Source organism: Myodes glareolus, chromosome 3 (genome assembly GCF_982192425.1).
Source record: "Myodes glareolus chromosome 3, mMyoGla1.1, whole genome shotgun sequence".
NCBI classification, from domain to species: domain Eukaryota; kingdom Metazoa; phylum Chordata; class Mammalia; order Rodentia; family Cricetidae; genus Myodes; species Myodes glareolus.
Window position 1 is genome coordinate 99,650,098 of NC_142028.1, and position 23,652 is coordinate 99,673,749.

Here is a 23,652-nt window from a genome sequence, read left to right on the forward strand (position 1 = left end):
TTTAACCACAGAAATTTGTCACTGCTGTCAAGTAAAAAGATATAGATGTTTCTACCTTTTCAAACAGAAAGCAAGCTGGTCATTGGATCAAACCTAAACGTGACTGCCCTTCACAATTTCTTAAAAGCAAATATCAGAGATTAAAGGCTTTGTCATTGAAGTATTCGTACTGATTTTAAAAGTTAAAAAGAGAGAGAGAGAGATGATGATGATGATAAAATAGAATTAGATGGTGGTAATATAATATATATTACAAGTTGAGTCCAACACTGACTCCAAGCTAGTTAGAGGGAGCCAAAATGAAACAGGGCATCTTTCTGACTGACTCTAAGGAATATGCTCTTCTCATTGACCCTGAGTATCCTGACAGCCATAACTTTGCCCACCAGGAAAACATTTGACAGTAGATAAGATGCTTCATCCTTGACAAGGTTCGCTCTGACTCCCACAGCTAGAAATAATCACGCCCTTGTACAGAGCACAAGAGCAAATCTTTCATGCCTCTATCTTGTTTCATGAACTAGACACTTACAAGCCTAGTATTACAGTCATTTTGGAAATATGGTAACAACCCTCACTAGCAAGTAGTTTTATTGACATAGATTATTTGATATCCTTTTGTCCAATTAATTAAAAAGGATTTCTTGTCTGTAGTAGGTCCCTAATTAATATTTTGAAGGGTTCATGAAGCAATGAATAATACTAAGTCTTCTGTAAAGTAATCATATGAATAACACATTGATCTAGACATAAAGATTTAATTTGTTATATTTAGGAATGGATTAATATTCTTAAATAATAATGGTTCCTATGTTTAAACAATAGTGATACAGCCTAAAATATTGGCAATTTTTATGTATAATGTTATTCTCGCTTTTGTTTGCAGGAAGATATGCTGTTATTAAATTTTAAGTTGCTGCTGTCATCCAGCCATCATAAAAGCCATACAAAAATGATATGTGAAATTTTATCAAAATAAACCAAAAATTCATTGCTTTGTAAAAATAAATAATATCATCACAATGCAAAGGCAGCCACAACTGAGTGAAATTATCTGAAAAGTCATTTTGGAAAAGGATTGTGGTCCAAATTATATACAAAAAACTCTTAAAATCCTCTAACTAGGATAGAAAAAAATTATAAGATGGACCTTAATAGATACCTCACCAAAGTTAGACGGGTGACAAGTAAACAAATGAAAAGATGCCTTGTGTTCTGTGTCATCAGGGAGTTCCAAAATTAAAACAATAATGAAATGTATCACACACCTACTAAAGTGGCCCAAATCCAGAATGCTGACAAGGAGTCCAGTGCTGGCAGGAATGCAGAACACCTGGAACTCTTATTCTCTTCTAGTGGAATTTCAAGTCACATAACCGCTATGCGAGACAGCTTGGTCATTTTTTTAAAAAATCATTCACATTCTAAACTTATGATCCAGAACTTGTGCTCTTTGTTTTTTACTAAGGGAATCCAGAGCTAAAGTCCACACAAAATAGAACACGTAGATATTTAATAATGCCATTATTCATATTTGATTCATAAATTCAATATTGGAATGCAACTAAGATATAACTGGTACCTACTGACAACATAATATTACTTGACAATACAAATAAATAGTTTTTCAAGCAACAAAAATCACAAACAAATATTTTTGCGCAAAATAAACTAATCAAAAAATGTTCAGAATCATAGTCACCAGGGAAAGAGAAAGACAAAGCTCAATGAGATGCTACATTGTATCTTTGAGAATGGCTATCCTCAAAAGGAAAAAAGGTAACAAATATCACAGAGGCTATGGAGAAGGTGGGATTGTACATTGTTGTTGGCACTGAAAGCTGGCGCAGCTACTACTGAACACAGCATAGAAGGTTCTTCAGATAATTAAAAACAGAACCACCATTGTCTGTCCAGTGCACTGTTGAATATATGTCCAAAGGGAATGAGTTCTTTGGTAGGATTCTTTATAATAGAGTGTGTGACCCTATCATGTATTTTTAAAGCGTACTTGAATAATACATTTTTATTCTTTGTTCGTTTAATAATAGCTTCTTGTTGCCTTCTCCAGTGGATCACAGCGATGGAATAAGGGTCTCTGTGCAGTTACCCCTTGTCTCAGCAAGTGGTTCCATTTGTTCCATGTTCTTCTTTCATTTAGTGCTTCCTAGACACTAGAAGTCTGTCTTGTTTCCGTCCCTGACAGATGGCATATCGAATTTATTTCTCATTTGCTAAAGACTTTTTATAACTCTTTCCTTGTTTTAGTCAAACTGGAACTGTCAGTAGATACTGAAAATTTTGTCTTAATTTTCTTTTTAGGAATTTGGTTAGCCAGAAGTAATCTCACCTGCACACTTTTCAATTAAAAGGACATTTTCAGTACTGTAGCTCTGTAGTAGAGTTTGAAGTCAGGGATTATGATGCCTCCGGAAGTTCTTTTATAACCAAGATTGTTTTGGCTATCCTGAGTTTTCTGCTTTTCCAAGAGAACTTGAGTTTCATTATGGCATAAGAACAGACAGGAGGACCTATGGAACTGAATAGAAGACCCGGATATCAATCCACACATCTTCAAACACCTGATATTTGATAAAGAAGCAAAAAAATATCAAATGGAAAAATGAAAGTATATTTAACAAGCGGTTCTGGCATAACTGGATATCAACATGTAGAAAAATAAAAATAGACCCATATTTATCACCGTGCACAAAACTCAAGTCCAAATGGATCAAACACCACAACATAAAGCCAGCCACACTGAACCTTATAGAAGAGAAAGTGGGAAGTACACTTGATTTCATTGGCACAAGGAACCACTTCCTAAACAGAACCCCAGCAGCACAGACACTGAGAGAAACAATTAATAAATGGGACCTCCTAAAACTAAAAAGCTTCTGTAAAGCAAAGGACATGGTCAACAAGACAAAATGACAGCCTACAGAATGGGAAAAGATCTTCACTAACCCCACATTAGGCAGAGGTCTGAGCTCCAAAATATACAAAGAACTCAAGAAATTGTACACCAAGAGATCACATAATCCAATAAAAAAGAGAACTCTCAATAGAGGAATCTAAAATGGCTGAAAGACAATTTAGGAAATGTTCAACATCCTTAGTCATCAGAGAAATGCAAATCAAAACAACTCTGAGATTCCATCTTACACATGAAAGAATGGCTAAGATCAAAACCACTGATGACAACTTAAGCTGGAGAGGTTGTGGGGAAAAGCGAACACTTCTGCATTGCTGGTGGGAATGCTAGCTAGTACAACCCCTTTGGATGTCAGTGTGGCAATTTCTCAGAAAATTAGGAAACAACCTTCCTCAAGACCCAATAATACCACTTTTGGATATATATACAAAGGATGCTCAATTGTGCCACAAGGACATGTGCTCAACTATGTTCATAGCACCTTTGTTTGCCATCGCCAGAACATGGAAACAATCTAAATGCCCCTTGATAGAAGAATGGATAAAAAAAAATGTGGTATATTTACACAATGGACTACTACACAGCAGAAAAAAACAACAGTTTGAATTTTGCAGGAAAATGGATGGAGCTAAAAAATATTATTTTGAGTGAGGTAACCCAGACACAGAAAGACAATTATCACATGTACTCACTCATAGGTGGTTTTTAAACATAAAGTAAAGAAAGCCAACCTACAAATAATAATCCCAGAGAGCTTAGACAACAATGAGGAATCTAACAGAGACTTACATAGATCTAATCTACATGGGAAGTAGAAATTATAAAAGGACAAGATCTCCTGAGTAAATTGGGAGCATTTGGACATTGGGGGAGGGGAGTAGAGAAAAATGTAGAGCTCAATAAAAATCATGAAAAACTTTTAAAAACAAAAAACAAAAAAGAAGTACTTTTTATAGCTATATCTGAAGTTTTTGATTCTACCTTCTTTTAATTTTGATCCTTGTATTTAAAATGATATTTTAGTTCTAAAGTAGCAAAAAAGTAGACTGCAGAAATTATGAACTGACAAACTTACTGTTGATCATTCTTTGCCAATCTAAGGAGGAATGAGAAAAGACTATTAAAGGAGAAGATAATTATTACAAAAGATTTTTTTAAGCAGAAACTTTGAATACATTTAAGAATAACTTGATCACATCTAAATGAATGAGCTCATTTTTACAAAGCCTGTCAAAATCGGTACATTAAAAAAATTAATTATGTTTCTTGGCCTGTATAGGTACTCCATTTTAAACACAAAATCTGAAGACTGAAACCAAGGATCCATGTACAAGAGAGGTCATGTTGTGTTTATCTTTCTGGGACTGGATCGATTTCACTATTATTTCCAGTTCCATTTATGTCCCTAAAATTTTACATTTTTCAGAGCTTAATATATTTTCTTTATATAAATGCATCACATTTTCGTCATTGATTGATGAGTTAACAGACAGGTATGCAAGCTGTTTCCATTTTCTAGATATTATGAATGGAGTAGCAATGAACACAGATGAGCAAGTATATCTGTAGCAGGATACAGAGCCCTTTGAGCATAATCCTGAGATGTCAAATGGTTCTATGTCTAGCTATTGAACAATCCCACACTTACTTGCATAGGGCTGTATCAGTTTGCACTTCCTCTAGCAGTGAATAATGGGTCACCTTTCCCTACATCCTTAGGTCACTTGTCACTTGTTTTCTTGATCATAGCTGTTCTAACTGGAGTGATATATAATATCAAAGTAAATTGAATTTGAACTTCATTGGTTGACAAGGATGTTGAACACTTTTTAAAATACATCTTTAAAAGTTTTGTGTTATTTTACATATCATAGGTAAGCCTGGATCCTAGCCCACCACTATTACATCCTTACTGTGTTAACTGAGGGAAATTTCTAGTCTTTCTGAACTCTGCTGTCTCATCCAGAGCATATAGAATCCTGAAAGATTAGTGGAAGACTAGACTAAAACTCTTAAATGAAGTAGATCCATAGTTATCAACATTCCAAGTTCCTTTCCACTGCATTAAGTGTTCCTTAAGAAGTCATCTTTGTTAGTCAACTGGCTAAGACTCTTCCCCACACCCCTTTTCATCCTCATCTGTGGTAAATTTCCACTTTTCCATGCCACAGCTCTTCCAAGTGTGTTCTTAATTCTTAGGCTTGCTAAGACTATTATACCCTCTGAATATAGGGACCTTTTCAGAGTTTTAATGGTATAACCAGCCTCCTGTGTAATTATCAGATTTGTTACTCCAGATTGCAATCAAATGTGTGTGTCCCAGAATTTACATCATCTGTTAAATGAATGATCATTTTCCATATTGTATATTTTTAGTATTCCTAAAGGTTTACTTTCCTTTCCATATGAAATTAAAACTTAAAAAATATACATTTTTCATGATGTCTATATATCAAAGTTGATTTAAATAAAAACTCAGATTATCTGTATATTTCTTTTAAAGTTTTAAAATTTCGACTGTATTTTCATTTCCCAAGTAAATGTTTCAGCTGTAATAATTCAAATTAAAGTGCATGGTCATCTGTCTCTGAAGCCATAATTATGTGACTTTAACCCAACGGGAAAGCATAAAACTAAGAAAAAAATCAAGCCGTGTTTAGAGAATATTTAATATCCAAATATCTGCCAATGGGATGAAATTTTAGTGCATCTTAAACTATAATTTGGTATAACCTTTTCTATCAAATTCAGTGTAGATTTTAAATCTATACCTGTCTCTGATATACCATTCTTAAGAGCAGCCAGAGAAAGCCCTACATATGATTGTTAAAAAATGAATGATAAACAAAAGAAGTATCAGATAATGAACTAAATTTACTGAGACTCAACTCAAATTATTTTCATAATTTCCAAAGTAAAAGTTGGTGATCCCTTTACAATTACACATCTACAAATTTTCTTATATAGACTTCACCATAAGCCTCTGCTGTCAGGAATTTTTGAAAAAGATTAGACTTTCAAAGCACAGCGCCCAACTACAATAATCAGCCAGACTCTACTTTGCACAGCTCATGTGACTCACATCTGTTTCTTCTGTGTCCTTTGATTTTGTCCACCTGATACACAATAAAGGCTAAGTCCACAAGGCTCAAATATTCACAGTCAGAGTCTGATCCAGTTAATTTGAGCAAAGAGTGGGAGTTCTCATTTTTATAGAAAATAGGTTCCATGATGACACATTCACTAAATGACCTAATGTAATCCATTGAAAAACAACACAGCCAAACAAATGATCTACAGGGCATTGAAAAGCAAACATCCAAATATTTACCATTTCTACATATTTATAATCAGCATCTGTTGTTTGGTGAAATCTCAGAAACATTCTCAGACACTACTAAGAGTTTATGCTTCCATCTAAGCAACGTGGATCAAAGATAGCCACAGACTTCTGCTAGACTTTTTTTTGTTACACTGATTCGGTTTGTAGAAAGCACAGCACTCTTCATGAGCTCAGTGCTACTTATTCATACCTTGGCAATATCTATCCTAACTAAGACCTTTATATTACAGCAATAAAAGAAGCAGCAGGTCTTACTCTCTGTGATTAGCATCTTCTTAGTCCTAAGAGTTGACTATGGTTACAAATATTACAGAAAGAAATCTTCATATACATAGATCTAATCTACATGGGTAGTAGAAAAAGACAAGATCTCCTGAGTAAATTGGGACCAGAGGGACCTTGGGAGAGGGTTGAGGGGGAGAAGAGAGGCAGGGAGGGGAGCAGAGAAAAATGTAGACCTCAATAAAAATCAATTTAAGAAAAAAGAAATCTTCAGTTGACAAAAATTTGAAAATACAGTCTTGGAAAAAGCAAAGAACATTTTTTTAAAGTACAGTAGTTAGATCAGACTAATGAGGAATGCCAGAAAGAAAAAGAAATTAACTGAGTCAGTTTTAGAATATGTTTATAACCAAGAGGTAGATTTAAAGTAAGATGGCAAGGATACTGTCAACTGAGGTTAATAAAATACAATTTTAACACTGTCAGATGCATGAGTTTGCATAATTTTTCTCATCACTTGCTGAATTTTAAGACATAGTGATCTGAAACACGTACTTCTCCTTTTTATTAATTTATAACAGTCTCTTCAGAATGTACAACAATTATGTCCTAAATCTTTTCCACGTGTGGATGGGAAAAGTCAAATATTGTTTTCTTCCAAATGGCATCTAACTTTCATTTCTGCTTCAGTAGTTCAGTGAGTCACATGTGATGAATGAGACATCTTTAGTAGAAGACTTCATGCATATGATCATGAGAAGTGTGACAGGAAGCAGTCCAGTCTGTGATCACTGGTGGCTTGGGGAGAAGGAGTATTAAGAGGCAAACTTCAGCAGTTTGCATCGCCAGCAGCTTCCATGTAAGGTACTCTTTTCGGTGGTGAGGATGTGCTGTGCAGTGAGACATGAGTTCCTCCATCTTGTTTGCAAGGTGCAGGTTTCGAGTCAGGCCTGACTGACACCTGGTTGGTTTTTTGGAGCAAGAGTCATTGCAAATGGGCACAGAGCAGAGAAGCCTTTTGATCCAAGATGGCTTCTTCTAGAACAGACTGGATAGTGTACTCTCACTCCTGAGGAGGTGAGCGGAAGTCTTCTACCACACTTGGCTACTGGCTTGAATTCCCCAGACAGTGGAGACTACTTTAAAAATGTATTCCTCTTATCTGAGAAAAACAAATAGTTAAGTTTTGTATGTTTGCTGTCACTTAGAGGTGAACTTTGACCATTCTCCTTGCATGTGATGGCGTGTGTTTGAGGCAATGGGTGGGATAGCTTGGATTGGTCATTGTTCTCAAGAAGCTTACATCACTTTCCACCCCTCAGATATGTACAGTTGTATTAATGAACATTTTAAACAGATGAAAAGTGACTATTAATTCAACAGAGGGAAATTTGAACTTAACAGGACAAAAAGGCCTTGATTTCTCCTTTTTTAGAGTAACCTCTTTCAAAGAGTCTTCTACAACCTCATCAGAAATTGCATAAGGCTCATCTATTAGAGTCGGAGGTATATAAGAATTCCTCAGACAATGCAATCGCTCTCACGAGAGCAGAATTACCTGTATGGTCACCTCCCTCAACTCATCTAATTCATACACTGACTGCAAGGCTTTACTCATTGCTCCTCCTTCCAAACAGGCCCTAGCACATGTTCTCATTGGAATGTTTTGTGAGCACTGTGAGACACCAGGATGTATTGAAATTGTTGGGAAGGGTCACAGATAAGTACTTTCCCATAGTGCCCTGATACTCTCCATGAAAGAACACTATACACAACATATAGGGCATTTTAAATTGAGAAAAAATGTATCATAAGGCTTTTTATTTTTTGATGTGTTTGGTCATTAAGAATTTTTTCAAAATAATTGATAGTTTTCAAAACCTCTTGTTAATGAAACAGAAAGATAAAAATGCATAATAGTTAACACATTTTTCAACATCCGAAAAAAATCTTTTTTATTTTCATAAGGTTTTTCTTCAATAAGTACAGATTATATTTCATAATCAGCTGAAACTCAGGAGGACCCAGAAGTAGCCTAGTTCTTTGCTTAATATATACACAATATAGGATCATTTTTCTAATACTGATAAGATAGGAATGAAGAATAAATGTCTCATGCAGTTTCTAGATTAGAAAGATGTGGTTAGAAATCATGGTGCTTCAGACAGATGTAATTAGATCCAGAAAAGAGTCAATTTTTTTTCCATACCCAGGAACATGACAGGATGGTTTTATTTTATAGATACATACAAACAATGTGAATCTAAAGAATCACTAGAACTTTTTATATTTTACAAAATCTCCATCGTCTAATCAAAAGGTAATTTTATAGAATGCTTCTAACATCGCCCTTGTCCAATCTGGACTGGTATGGATTGAATCTTCTATTTGGTTTCACATTTTTCTTCCTGAAATGTATAAGCCTGATTACAAATCACTGCTGAATGACATTCAGGAGATATTGCAAGGGCGTCCACTCTACCTCTCTTGTCAAATGTGTTTCAGTAGAAGGATTATTGATGGAAGCCTGAGACACAGATGAAGAGAAATTAGAGTTGTGAGGTATAGAATTGCAGAAATTGCATCTATACAAACAGCTGAAAGCAAGATGATATCCTGTTCAAATGTTTCCCGTCTCAAAGAACTCCCTGGAGTCCCATTTGCTCCTGACAAGTACTAACAGTGCTTACAACTTTTCTTCAACCTGGAGAATTGCTCAAATTAAGAAAATAGTTTTAGTTAAAAAAGAAAAATGCTTCGGGGCTAGAAGACTATGGAACAAAGGTTTAAAAGGATTTTGTCAGACAAAGATCTGTCTTTGGCACCTGATATATAAAATAAAACGGTGAAACAACTGGTTTTCTGCTTACTAGCACAATACAAGCAAGTTACCTGAATTAGTAATGAACAAGAGCAAAAGATTTCAGATATTCTTCCTATGTGTGTTTAAAGGATTAACAATGGGAAAACACAATGTCTGAATCTCAGGAGACAAGGTTAGAACTCATTGACCCAAACAGCTCACAGATACCTGCTGCCTACCTACCAAACACCTAAACTTCTTCTCACAGACAACTAATTACAGGGTTTTCCAGGTTTGTTTCCCAGGTCACTAGCTACAAAGGATGTTTATAAAAATATATTAAGGGTCTTGACAGATGGCTCAACTGTTTACAGCATTAGTCCCTTTTGCAGAGAACCTAGGTTAGGTTTCCAACAGCCTCGTATTAGCTCACTGTCATCTGTAACTCCAGTTCCAGAGGATCTGACACCTTCTTCTGGCTGCCTCAGATATCAGGCACACATGTGGTTGATGGACACCTACATGCAGGCAAAACACAAAAATACAATAATATTCAATTAAAAACAGAGGATATTTGTTTTAAATTTGGGAATCAAGAAACTATTGTTTGAGTTATTTTGTAACTCGAACGTCCCCCCCTCTAAGATTTGGATATGCTAATGTGTATTCCGAAGGTCATTAGTGAGGATGTAATAGTTAGCACTGTCAAGATCATTTGACAATGCAACACCTTTTTCTTTCCCAATGAAATGACTTTGACTAATGTTGCAATGAATATGTGTAACAATCAGAATAGAGACTGTTAGCACTGAAAATCACTGACTGTTTCTCCAAAGACCAACATGACCTGCTATTTGACTTTATAGGAAATATACAATGGGATAAAAACGTTCTGTCTCAGTGGCTGCAATTTCATTCCCATCGTTCTGCACAAGCACTCTCTAACCTGTCTGCCACATTACCAGGCCGACAGCAATCTGGCAATCGGAGCATGTTTGTGTCATCCTGGACACCAGTGCTGACCATTTATACCAACATGAAATGGGCCTTAGGACATGAAACATAGCTTCCACTCCCATCATTATACTGGCTTCTCTTATTTGTGTTCACAACATATAATTACAGAGTTGAAATAGTATTATTTACATCCCATGAATCTCTCTGCCTACTCTCAGGAGTAGTCTTTCATATAATTACCTAATTCTTCCCAAGTTTTTTTTTTTGATTGGGGGAAAATTTTTTGAAGATTTTCTTCCTAAAAGAAGTCTAATTTTGCTTTATTTCTCACTGTTTCTCAAACAAGAATGAGAGATAAGAGTCTATAATTCGTGATCCTAGAGAAGCTAAATAAGAAGGTGAACCTGAAGAAAATCATATAGTTATCCTCTTGGATATTAGAAGTAGACAGGATTGCCAGGCAAACTTGGGTGCACTGGGGGTGGGAGGGGGAGTGGGGGATGGAAGTAAGGGGAGATGGTTAGGGAGAGGGGAGAGGGGGGAGGATTGGGGATGGCTTGGGGGAATGGGAGGGGGGAGGGAGGAAGGATGGCTATGGGAGCAGGGAAGTTTATATCTCAACTAAGGGAGCCATTTTAGGGTTTGCAACAGACATGATTCTGGAGGGGTTCCCAGGCCCAAGGAGAGGTCCCCAGATTGTTCCCTGGGCAGCAGAGGAGAGGGTGCCTGAACTGGCCTTGGTCCATAACCATACTGATGAATATTTTGCATATCACCACAGAACCTTCATATGGCGAAGGATGGAGATAGAGACAGAGACACATATTGGAACACTGGACTTAACTCCCTAGGTCCAAATGAGAAGCAGAGGGAGGGAGATCGTGAGCAAGGAAAGCAGAACCAGAGGGAACCTTCATTCGACGATCGATGGAGATAGAGACGGACATCCACATTGGAGCACTGGACTGAGCCCCCAAGGTCCAAATGAAGAGCAGAAGGAGGGAGAACATCAAAAAGGAAGTCAGTACCGCGAGGGGTGCGTTCACCCACTGATACAAGAGGACTGATCTATTGAGAGCTCACCAAGGCCAGCTGGACTGGGACTGAACGAGCAGGTGATCAAACCGGATTCTCTGAATGTGGCTGACATGGGGGCTGACTGAGAAGCCATTGACAATGGCACTGGGTCTTGTTTCGTCTGCATGGACTGGCTTTCTGGGATCCTGGCCTGTCTGGATGCTCACCTTCCTGGACCTGGAGGGAGGGGGGAGGAACTTGGATTTCCCACAGGGCAGGAAACCCTGACTGCTCTTGGGGATGGTGAGGGAGGAGAAGAGGGAGTGGGGGGAGCGGGAGGGTATTGGGAGGAGGGGAGGAAGTGGAAATTCTTTAAATAAATAAATAAGGAAAAAATGTCTCTAAATCAAAAATGAGAATTTGGCTGCATGAAAGGCACACTACATAATATGCTGGAAAAACAGAACCATCACTGGGGTGACTGACTCCCCTTGTTACATTATACTCACTTTTGATTTCTTTCCTTTGATTTTTTTGAGACATGGTTTCTCTGTGTAGCTTTGGAGCCTGTCTTGGAACTCACTACGTAGACCAGGCTGGCTTTGAACTCATAGAGATCTGTCAACCTCTCCCTTCCAAGTGTTGGAATTAAAAGTGTGCATCTCTACTGCCCAGCTCACTTTTGATTCTTATGGTGACTTCCCTTTAATGCGCCTACCTTATACAAAAAACATTGCTCCAGAGTTTAGACATGTTATTTCAATCTATCTTCACATCCTATACCATGACTCTTACTAGTCTATAGGTGAAGAAACACAAGTAAGTTTTTCACCCAAAATCACCATTGTTGAGGTACAAACTGAGCTTACACCTGCTCATTTCTGGTTTTAACCTCCCCAGACTTCTCAGGATGGCAACCATACATCTTTGAAGCCATTGATAACAACTGTATCTTGTTGCAACTTTATTAAAGGTAAAATGCCATATAGCCCAGGCTGGCCTTGAACTCACAAAATAGCTCAGGATAAATTTGAGCTTCTAATTACCACACCTGGTTTTATACTGTACTGCCGACCAAGATCAGGGCTTTCCTACATGTTAGGTAAGCAGCCTACCGACTGAGCTTCATCCCCAGACCCAGAACTTCTTAATAAAAAAGTAATCTCATGTTAGTAAAGCATAAAGAAGGCCCTTTCCAATTTTAGCCACCAGAACCTTTCCTTGTATCCTCTCCCAAAAAAGCAAAGAGTTTGACAGTGTATGAAATTAGGCACAAGTTGATGGATAAAAGGACAAGGAAAAAAAGCATTGCTGATCAAAGAAAAAAAGGAAAATAAAAAGATCAGAAAATTCCCAATATGCTTTGAGTTGCAATAGAATGAAATACACACTCATTAAACGTTAGAGACTTTCACTCTCAGCTCATTGAGAGCGTGCTGTGCTACACTGCCTCTGGTAACATTATTTATGGCACTACTTTATACATGTATGAAAGCACTGAAGACTTCATATGAAGACCCCTGCCTACAGACTGCAGTTCATAAATCAGCTCTGAAGTGAAATGCAAGAGAAATTCTGTGTGCTAGCAATGCTCCCTTAGCAGCAAGTGTGCTGACACAGGTGTGTCTTCTGTGTAATAGTTAAGCTGAAGTCAGATATCAGGACCGATAGAAATGCAGCCAAGGCTCCAATGACAAGCATTTGTTCAAGGACTTTGTCTTTAAGAGAAGTAGTCATCAAATATCTCTTGGTCTTGTATGTCTTTGCTATGGAGGGACAAGACAATATACGGATCTAAGAGTAATCGGAAGCTAACAAATCATCATCTGAGACTCTGTATAAAAGAGACTGATTTGCTTCTACTAATTAGAATAAAACAAAAAGAGATCAAAAACTGACATCGAGGACCTACTAGATTCCAGGGATTCTATAAATATCTGACCACAGGACTGTATTCATACTCAAGCTTCACCAAACAGGTATTCTGCAAATGAGAGGTCCAATTGAAGTGATACCCTACTCACTTGAATTTATATGAAATTCAACCAAACTCCACACAGATATGCTGACTCCAAAGCATGTGTTCATTCCAGGTCACACTCCGTGATCCTGGTGTTACTTCCAAGTCCTGGTCTTTCTGTTTGAGCATAGAATATTTTACACACATGGAAGCTATAAGATCTCTCTCTTAAGCCTGAAGGTTATGCATGAGAAGACTCTGTCCATACAGGACTGAGAACACCGTGAATCAAAAGTATTCCTGTGTCTGAATGAGGAATTCAACTCAGGTGTCTTGGTCCATGCTCTCTATCTTTCTGCCATTTCTCAGTGTTTTCCTTGCTAGACTTGCAACTTTTGATATGCTTCAAATACGTTGCTTCATTCCAGGAATCCAAAAGATGTCCTGTATATGGAAGGACCCAAAATGCCAGGTTTCACATGCATATCTCCTAGTTTATTCTCTATTTTAAAATAAAACTGGCTGCTTGTTTGTTCCTGGCTGCTCAGCCCTGAAATAACCGCACAGAAACTGTATTAATTAAATCAGTGCTTGGCCCATTAGCTCTAGCTTTTTACTGACTAACTCTTACATCTACTTTAACCCATTTCTATTAATCTGTGTATCATCATGTAACTGTGGCTTACTGGCAAGTTCCAGCATGTCTGTACCCAGTGGCAGCTACATGGCATTTGTCTGACTCCACCTCCTTTTTCCCAGCATTCAGTTTAGTTTTCCCCACCTAGTTCTACTCTTTTGCCCTGTCACAGGCCAAGGCAGTTTCTTTATTAACTAATGGTAGTCACAACATACAGAGGGGAATCCCACATTACTCATTCTCACTAAAAATAGTTAATTGAAAGAGTATTTGTACTAAAACAACCAAGACCAGTAGTGTGACTGTATAGAAGCCAATGGCAGTTACATCAAAGTGTCCAGCAATATTTTCTCTGTCCAAACTCAACTCCAGCCCATAAACTCACCAAACTATTGAAAATCTTAAATGTGTAACTTTTATCCAGGTAGCATATCTTTATAATCCCTTCACCATAGACCACACCCTCGTGTATATATAAAAATAATTAATAACTCATATGCTAGTTAGTTCAGCATTGTGTACATAATTCTGTCGTCTTCCTTAAGAAATTACATTTGAATTTAATTTGTATGCATACCATGATTATTACATTATATAAATCAAGTTCTTATCTGAAAATTCAGAACCTAACAGAATTTATAACATATAGGTAGCATTAAGGTTGGTTTAACTGTCAGCTTGCTGCAGTTTATAATCATCTCAGTAGGGGGCCTCACCTGAAGACATGTTCTGATTGTCTTGATTGATGTGAAAAGCCCTACCTTGAGTGTGTGTGTGGCATCTTTTGGTAGTGCTCAGAAGCCTTTTGTTTTAAAAGGGATCCTTTTGATAGGTTCTGGACATCAGAAGGAATATCATCCAGCTTCTTCCCCCATGGTCTTCCCTGCCTCCAAAATAATTTGCTCTGTTGTGTATGATGATGTTTCCTGCTTTGATATCACCAAAGCTCCCGAGCTTTCATCATGGACTAAGGAGCAGCAACTCACCAGGAGGCTTACTGGCTTCCAGCACCATACTGGGACTATTAACACACCCTGTCTTGTGAACTGACAAACTACAACTTGTCTCTCATACCTACCCAGTGAGAGACAGCCATTATGGGAACACTGCAAGTGTTGAGGCACCTTGCCTCAAGGAATGAGGAAAGAACCTCTTGGTTCTTGGTTCTCAGCAGTGATTTTGCTGTTGTTACTAGTTTAAAGCTAGCTCAATAAGTTTGTGTGTGCATGTGTGTGTGTGCGCATATATGTGTTTACATGTGGTGTGTGTGTATGCGTGTGCGTGTGTGTGTCTGTGTGTGTGCAACCCATTAGTTCTGTTTCTCTCGAGAATCCTGACTAATGCAGGTGCTCAGTAGGTTTGTGCCAAATGAAATGAATTGAATTGAGTTGACCTAACATGAACCCAACTTAAATTTTTCATTTTAATTGACAGTTGTTACCATCTGATCAGTGTAGTTCCATCATCAATATTCCAGTCACTTCAAGTCTTACTAACTTAATTCATTACTTTAAATTTGTAAAACGACTTTCCAAAAAATAAGACCTTTATCTTGATTTCTGTTTACATTCTGTTCAGAATGTATGACCAGCAGGAGAGGAGGAAGCCAGCAGTCTTCAAAGAGCTGAGAGTTGGCTTTCTTAGAACAGGGCATTCTCCTCCACTTTGTCCTTAAACTGTGGTTGAGTTAAGACACTAGAAACACAATGGAGCATGGAAGGAAAACTGAAGGATGTCATTCATCTAAATAGAGGACAAGAGAGGAAAACTGAGCTCCAGAGGAAAGCATGTGCTCTCTTACAGCGTATATTGCTAAACAGTCTTTATCAGACATGTCCAAAACAAATTGTTCTAAAATCTCACAGTATATTTTTATATTTTTATTCTATTTTTTAAATAATATTTTCAAAATGCTTTTTGATTAAAACATGGGTTTTTTTTTTTCAGTTAAACCACAAGCAAGCTAAGCTTCTAATAGTTACTGTAGTCAACCCACATGACAAGAGGAAATTCTGTGTAGATAAAAAGCAAACACCTTGTGAAAGATGCATTGGGACTAGATAACCACCACCACCACACGTATGCACACACACACACACACACAGAGAGAGAGAGAGAGAGAGAGAGAGAGAGAGAGAGAGAGAGAGAGAGAGCCTGTGATCAACTACAGTGACATAAAGTCCAGGCAGTTAGGCAAAAGTAAGCTCAAGGTTTGAAATTCCTAGTGTGTGAAAAGGTGGGTGATAATTTCCTCACTATAGCTATGGGAGAAGAAGTGTGCTTCTATGATCAGTCAGGCTAAAAGGGAAATCCATGAATCCATGCTCCATCTTTGCCACAGTTACTACCAGGGCGATTGGGATTGATAGTCGTATAGTAGGCAAGCACCTTGTGAATTAGAAAGGTTTTCCAGAGAACTATTTCCTGTACAAGTAAATCTCTTACTCCAAGAATCATATATCTTTCAAATGTTTTATAACATAGACTGATGAGTGGCTATGAGATACATCATATATACTTCAATTTCATTTCAAACTGAGATCTGCTTAAGTCAAAGAAAATGTCCATAAACTCTGGTGTAGAACTGGAATTGGCTAAGTTGTAGGCCATAGAAGTTTAGAATTTCTGAGATATACTTAAAAATTTAAGAATTTCTGAGATGTATAAATGGCGTCTTTATATCCTTGATCAAAAACATGCTCTTTAGATAAAATCTTTGAATGTATTATGGAAGAGTTTCACTAAAGAACTAGCCCTTGTGTTTGATATTATCCTTTCCCATGCACCTTCTCTGTCTTACAGCTGACAGTTGGAACCCTGTAATTAGAGCCTTGAAGATGCAGATATCTTCATGCTACTACCAGTTCTCTTTGGAGTCTCGTTCAAAGAGGAAGAAATCTCTTAAAACTCACTCTGTGGACTCATGAAAATGATGGGCATGCCATCCTTACACTGTATTTTTATTTAGAAAATAAAATTGGCAGCCAGAAAATTATTCTAACACTCTATCACTCTATATTACTCTCAGGGAAACAAAAAACAAAACAAAAAAGAAAGAAAGAAAGAAAACTCAGTCTACTGCAACAGCTGCTAGGGAGAAAATATAAGAATCCACTAAATATTTAAATGTCTTATTTGAGACTAGCAGGATTATATATGTTATGTGATTTTCTGCTATAAAAAATATACAATGGAAAGGATCAAAATAAACAAATGTTTAAACTAAACATTCTTCAATTAGTATTCAAGATGCTGGCAAGGGCAGAGAAGGTTGAACTGAAATATAGATTTGGGGAGATTGCTACATAGAGGTGGCAGTTGACGACGTGAGTACAGATGGGAACCCCAAGAGTGAATGCTGAAAGAATGGCCTTTGATTTCTCAGACCACAGAAAGGTGAGGAGTGAAGCATGCTGATTCATAATGAAATTCGGCAACTTCTATGTTTAAGAAGGGCAGGAGGTAGAGAAAGAACCTCATTAGGGAGCTGATTTTCTCTATATCTCTGTGGAGGCAGAAGACGGGGCTGGCTCCCATTCTGGTGATGCTTATTGCATAGCTTTTTGGTTGCCTCGGATTTCAAAGTGATAGAAAGGGTATGCCAAGCTCAGATAAATGCTGGGATCATTACCTGGGGGACAAGGGGAAAAGCAAAGTTAAAACACTAGCTGAAACCGCCATGTCCAAAGCAAACCACACTCCATGGTAACTCCAATTTCAATTCTCTACACCAGTAATGGTTAAAAGAGTCTTTCTGCAAAAACTAACCAAACAGTTTTAAAGGAATGCCTATAAATTTAAACATTTTTAATTTTGTCTCTCTCTTAGCTATCCTACCTTGAACCTGATCAAGAAAATAATGAGATATGCAAAGCTTTTATTTTGGGATAAAGTAAAAATAACTCTGTCTCTCTTGATGAATTATAAATATGCATAAATATACACATCATTCCCTTCTTCTTGAGCTCTTTTACCTTGACTAATGAGAACTGAGACACATACCATTATAGCTGTGGTTATAAATCTCAGCATTTACAAGTTCAATCATTCACTTATTCGCTCATTAAACAAATTTTTTTCAAGGGTGTTATTGCTAAGTGAGGTCTCAGGGACACAAAAGAGGCATAGTGGCTCACCCTTGTGATATTTACATTTTTAGTGCTCACTTTCCCTATGGGCAGTGGATTCTGATGAGAAGAGAAGAAATAACATAAAGGAAGGGGAAAGGGGGTGAAATAAAGCAAGCATATTACTTTTGTGCTCAAAGGGAAGGTAACAAACTTACTTAAAGAGACTGCTGTTGTTCCACTTCACTGTTTCTGATCCAGCAGGGAGATGTGGTGGTGGCTCCAAATCTCTAGTCAGGGATTTCAAAAATTATGGGCAGGTTATACCACAATGGAGTCTATAAATCAAAGGCAGCCCTGGAAATATTCATCAGTTTCTCGATGCAGGAGCTTTATCCCATGTCTCCTCATCCTGGAGACTCCTGGTCTCTTGGAGCTCAGACTCACCTTGGAGTTTGGACTGATGAGACAATCGCTGCCCTTTATGAAGAAGTTAGCTTAGGAGTCCTGCAGGCCCAGCATGAACAACAGCCTCCCTGAAAGTCTTCATATTTGCCTCCAAATGATTTTTGTATTGACAGGCGCAGAAGAATTATAGGTTGTTGACACTGGATGATATGTAGAAAATTATTTAGTGCCTGTTACTTATAGCGGTGTAAGTAAGGCTCATGGGATTTAATTAACACCCAAAAACTATTCAAGAAGTTCTGATAATGAGATGGTAAGAAACATCCCTGTTTATTGGCAGATGTGTGTGTGCGCACATTGCTGAGGGGACTTGAGAAGACCATGGCTGCTCACAAAGAAGCAGCTGTGCCAATTCCTTAAGCATCTTTCTGTATTTTCCCCAGTAATAAACATATCCTTAACTGCTCGACACATTTCTCCTTCATCACTGAATTTGCCTTTAAGATTTTGGACTTGGGAAATACTGAAAACCTTGTGAAATGTTTTCATCTCTTGATGTCCCTTCCATAAATTAACTAGGATAACTCATTTTATCCCATATGTCCATAATCCAGAAATGAGGATCTAATGCAATCTTTCAGTCAGGAGAAAAAATTAGCTGACTTTTTCCTTCACAAATGCCCGCTTTTGATCTTCTGACAAATAGAAGGCAAACTTTCAACACAGACAAGTGGGTCTTGTAGCCTGACTACATTTAAACTAACTCAATCATATCCATTAATGGCAAAGATAGCTAGAAGCCCCCGCACATAGTCTCAAACAACGTGAGGTCATCAGTATACGAGGGACTCAGATATTCATCATCATTAATCTTAATTTCAAAAATTACATTTCAAGATTTAATTTTCTCTTCCTATGTCTGGACAAGCAATAAGAAATAATCTTTGGGCTCTTAATTGTGTTTATTTCTATGACTTCACAAAAAAGACAGCTCTAGACACTATTTGCAGAGAGAAAAAAAAGTGACGTTGATAATGCTCATTATCACCATATTCTTGTCTGTAGCCTCAACAGCTGAACTTCTGTGAGAGATGAAACGCAAATGTGACATATTTGGGGAACTCTGAAATTCACCAAAGCCCATATTCACCTGCTCCCACAGCCGAGGTTAATGCCACAATGCTTCCCTTCAAGTGGATTAGGTCTGCTGACGAATGAAGATTTTATTTAGAATTGGACTCATTTAATCAAGCTATCATATTTTTATTTTTAACTTTAAAGAAAACTTTATTACACACAGGTTGTCACATAATTGGATGTTTCTCTACTTTCTATACAATTACTCTGTATTTCCACAGAAAGAGTGCTTCTGGACATCTCGTTTGGGGATGCAAGCACTACAATCCTAACTAAAACAGAATAGTAGAAACACCTCAGTGACATAAGCAGAAAGCAGGACCTGGTATAGCGCTCTTGCTCCCAGTATCAGGAATGTACAAATGTCTTAACCCGAAAATACAGAATTATTATTTGAAGTCATGGAGAATGAAAACAATAAACTATTATATATTGTCAACGAGAACAAGTAACTGATGGTTATAACTGATTAATCAGCCAGCCTTTTCTTAGGTCTTTTTCTTCTGGTGAATTCTCTGAAGTTATCAATGAGGAACCTGGATTGGCATTCCATCACAGTTCACTGAAATTACTGTTCTAGGAGTTAGAACACGTTTTCTCCCATACTTCCTTCCATTCCACCCATTACTTCCATCTTGGGGTTCTTCTCTTCTGTAGGAATTTCTGTCACTAAACCTTGTGTGGTAGTTAACAAGAAGGCCTCCCCAACAGCATCCAGTAAAGCAGTTCTTACAGCCTTCATTGGATCAATGATCCTTTTTCCCACCATATTCACAAAGTCTCCAGCAGAGCATCATAACCAATTTCTAAGGAACTTTGTGGAATTTACTCAGCTATCAACGACCCTTTGATTATTGTTATTGTTAACAATAATTGTTGCAGAAATTTTGAATGCTCCTTCAATAATTTCTGTACTTACTTTCTGATCTTCATTAGCTGGCTTTAACGAAGCCAAGGCTGGGATGCACTGAAGTGGAGTGCAGCCCGCTCCAGGAGCAATGCCCTCTTCAAAGCTGCTCTTATATCATGGAGAGCATACATGACTCTGGCTTTCTTCTCATTCGCTTTAGCATCACTTGCTTCTCCACCCTTCCCCACAGTTCTGTCTGAACGTTCAGCCAGCCACTTATTCACTTCTCCCTTTTCATAGTCACTACTTGTGTCTAACTGGAAAACATCCTTCTGTTTTCAATTTTTTATTTTATTTTCTTAGTCTTTTGTTCTCAATATATCCTGACCATAGTTCTTCCTCCCTCCACTCCTCCCAATCTCCCCCTTCACACCTCCCCATAATCCAATTCTCTTCAGTTTCCCTTCAAAAAAGAGCAGGACTCTCAGGGATATCAACAGAACCTGGCATAATAAGATACAGTAGACTAGGCACAAACCCTCATATCAAGGGTAGGTGAGGCAACCCAGTAGGAGGAAAAGGGTCCCAAGAGCAAGTGAAAAGTCAGAGACAGCTCTACTCCGACTGTTAGGTGTCCCATAAGAACAACAAGCTGCACAACTATGACATATATGCCCAGGACCTAGCTCAGACCTCTCCAAGCACCATGATTGCCACTTCAGCCTCTATAGGCCCCTATGAGCCCTGCTTATTTGATTCGGTGAGCTTTGTTCTCCTACTGTCCTCAATCCCTTTGACTCCAACAGTTGAATACATTTTTCAGTTTAAACTTTGTCACCTTTTCCATTCAAAAGCAGGTCATTTTTAGTAATAACTCCAACTTTTTCTGAGTTATTAGTTTGAGCATCTTGAAGATTAAGGTTCAACCCCTCTTCTCCAAATGCTGTACCACAGTAGTAATAGCCCTGTTTAAGCTGGGTCTTCTTATTGTCACCAAACCATGGAGCTTTGACTGAGGACCAATGCTTAGCCTGGTCAAAATCGGTGTGCTTAGAGATTCTCCTTCAACATCTTGAGCAGTTATGACCAAGGGCTGCTGATGAGCACAGACAATTTCAGGAGCAGGTTCAACGGACTGGACACTAGACCTTTTACTTTTTTTATTCAACAGAACATAGGTATCTCAGAATTCACATGCTTGACCTTTTTAAGTGTTGATACAATATGGGGAAATGCATCCCTTATGCAACTTCAGCCTTTGAATATTCATCAATAACTTTTAATTGTTTTTCCACCCTTCACTGTGATGATGCCCTTTCTTTAAACCTTTTCATTGCATCAGAAATGATGTTTCCAATGTCTGTCTCTGTTTGCAGAAATTGTAGCAACCTGAGCCATTTCTTCAAGGAATGTGACAGATTTAGACTTTTTTTAAGTTTAGCAATTAGGTCATCAACAGTCAACATCATACCTCTCCTGATTTCCACTGGATTAGCCTCTTTTCTGATTTTCTCAGAGCCCTCCTTGGAGACAGAATATGCTAAAACAGTAGCAGTGATGGTACCACTTAAGCCTCTTTGTTTGTGTTATTGGCAATTGGTGCGGGAGAATTATCTGTATTCTGTCAATACAGATACAGGCAGGAAGTATAGGTGGGGGAAAACCAGACAGGAAGTAGAGGTGATGCAATGAGAACAGGAGAATTCTGGGAAGCAGGAAGCTTCCTCTGCCATTCCTGCCCAGACCACCGAAGAGGCAACATTGAGCTGTCACACTGAGAAAGGTACTGAGCCGTGTGGCTAACGTAGATAAGGATAATGGGATAACAAAAGTTATAAGAGCTAATAAGTAGCCTAACCTAATGGGCCAATCAGTTTATAATCTTATAGAGTCCTATGTGTGATTTTCTTTGGGATTTGTTGGCTGTGGGGTACTGGGCGGGAATAGAAACCCCAACAAGCCGGCCCTCATATTACAGGCAATATCTTGAACAAACTTAGCTCTGATGTCTTTTTACTTATCCTTTAAATCAATTGACTTTGCAACAGTGACCTCCTCCTTGTGTTACTCGAGAACTTCCCTAACTCTCTTCAATAGTCACTGTTCTTCCTTTGGCCCTTTAGTAAGAACTAACACAAGCCTGCTCCCTGTGTCGTCACAGAGCCTCTTCTCTGTACAAACTCTTCCCTCCTTCCTTACGGACAGTAATCAGACAGGCCTGGGAACATCTCAGTGTCCCTGTTTTAATTTTATCATCTATTTAAGGGTTCTGTCCCCAATGTCAAAGTCCAAAGGTCATGGTTCTAGGATGGTTTTAACATATACTTTTTGGAAAATAATTCAGACTCTAACACTAGGAAAATATATAACCATAATAAAGCATAGTACTCTAACCCAAGAGATGATGTGTCAGGGCTCTGAAGCAGAATTCGAGGGACTGAGAAGAAAGGGGAATGGCATTCACTGGTAACATGTTGTTGGACAGCATCTGTTCTTCATACTTTACATGTGGCATCTGTGCACCACTGCCATCAGATGCTTCCCTTTTAGAAAGGATAACTGAGGTGACAGGAGCAAAAGACTAGTTCCGTGTACTGAACTAGAAAATGGTGGAGCTGTTTAAGAAGCAGAGATGAGTCTGTACTTCCTGTCTTCCTCAAGTGGTTACCTGTTAAATATTTTTTATGTGTATTAATATTTTCCTGGATGAATGTCTCTATACTAATGTATGTCTGTTGTCCATAGGTACCTGAATGCCATCAGATCCCCTGAAAGTGGAATAGTAGATGGTTCGGAGCTGCCATGTGTGTGCTCGAACCCAAACCAGGCTCTTCTGTAGGAGCAACAGGTGCCCTAATGACAAAGCCACTGCTCCAGGCCCTCTCCCTTCAAAATGTGGATGATGGCCTGGTTCTGCCAAACACAAGTTCTTTGTTCTTGAAGGCCTCATTTCACCAAAGTGGATTCAACTCACATCTCAGTAAGAATTCTTTCAACCTTTGGATTTTAAGTATTTTTCTTATTGCATATTTTTCTATCAAATAAATGTGATGTATTTCACAAATTATTTGAGAAATTAAAATTAAGTACAATTTGCTATTCTAGCAAATATACCATAAATCCATCAGTAAGTTTCCTTTCTGGTCCAATCTTAGTAAATGTGGGGCGATAGAACCTCCTTTTTGTTTTAGTCAGTCTTGGAGAAATCAAACAACTCACCACTAAAGATCCTTGCCACATAAGCAAAGCGGAAGGGAGATAAAAAAAAATTTAATACACTTTCTCAGGATCATCTTAGGTATTTGAAAAGCTTGTT

General features: G+C 38.0%; 2 pseudogenes; both read right to left on the bottom strand.

The window, feature by feature from the left end:
• The window catches only part of LOC125412661 (fructose-bisphosphate aldolase A pseudogene), a 73,577-nt pseudogene extending 63,248 nt beyond the window's left edge, over positions 1-10,329 (bottom strand).
• Positions 10,330-20,069: 9,740 nt separating this feature from the next.
• Positions 20,070-23,286, bottom strand: LOC125412660 (60 kDa heat shock protein, mitochondrial-like; annotated as a pseudogene).
• Positions 23,287-23,652: the final 366 nt, after the last annotated feature.